At 49.7% G+C, this 912-nt stretch overlaps 1 protein-coding gene across 2 annotated transcripts in view; it reads left to right on the forward strand.

Annotated features, from left to right (window-relative positions):
* Positions 1-912, forward strand: part of RALYL (RALY RNA binding protein like) — a 369,506-nt gene that overhangs the window by 204,036 nt on the left and 164,558 nt on the right. The window lies entirely within an intron of this gene.

Raw genomic sequence — 912 nt, forward strand, 5'->3', positions numbered from 1 at the left:
GGTGGCGGGGGTTGGGGGGGGGGGGGGGGGGGGGCACTGCTACTGCGAAGGGAAACACCACTTCCCCCAACCCCTCCCAGCCCAGGGACTGCTCAGGGACCCCTCCCCCCCAGCCCAGGGACCGGCAGCTCACCCTCCCCTCCCCACTGCCAGAGGCAGGTAAGACACAGGTGTACACGATGTGGGGGACTACTCTGCAGCAGTGTTTTTAAAAACCCACTGCTTCAATTTAGGGGCCTCGTTTCATCTACACATGCCCTATTATAGCAACACCAGGACATAAGGCATTATGAGCCCATATAGAGGGCAGGTCCCTGGACTTTTCTATGGATGCTTCACAGCCGTCTACCAGCACAAAGGCATTGCCATACTAAACTCTCCAGCTCTGAGAATTTTTCTATGTAGAGGTGTTTCAAAAGTGCTGTAGGACCACATGTCTGCCACTCGTTTTTCTTGTCCTCCACAATCTCTGTGGATAAAAGTGGATGCCAAACAAAAGAGAGAGTTCGATTGGGAGAAGCTCACAGCCATTTTCCTCCCCTTTCTCTGACTGGACCTGAACAGATTGTAGCTTAGTCAGCTTCCAAATCCAATTCTATTATATAAAAGGGCACATCTACATGTGTCATAAATGCACAGCAATAAACTGTGGAGCAATAAGCCCTGGAGTTTATTGCTCCCAGGAAGCTCCTGGGCATGCTATTTACATGTGCATTTGGACTGCAGCACATTGAGCCGGGTTGCAGTCATTTTGTGAAAAATGCAGTGATTGGCCATAAGCAAAAATCTCTGACTGATTCACCAGGTATTCTCACTTCCTATATGTCATGACCCAAAGGGTATGATTTTGTGTGTGCTTCAGCACTGCAGAATTATTTCCCGCCACATGGAGCTTTCTTTGCACGGTGCAAT

This window comes from Alligator sinensis, unplaced genomic scaffold, assembly GCF_000455745.1.
Source record: "Alligator sinensis unplaced genomic scaffold, ASM45574v1 scaffold340_1, whole genome shotgun sequence".
Classification (NCBI taxonomy): Eukaryota; Metazoa; Chordata; order Crocodylia; family Alligatoridae; genus Alligator; species Alligator sinensis.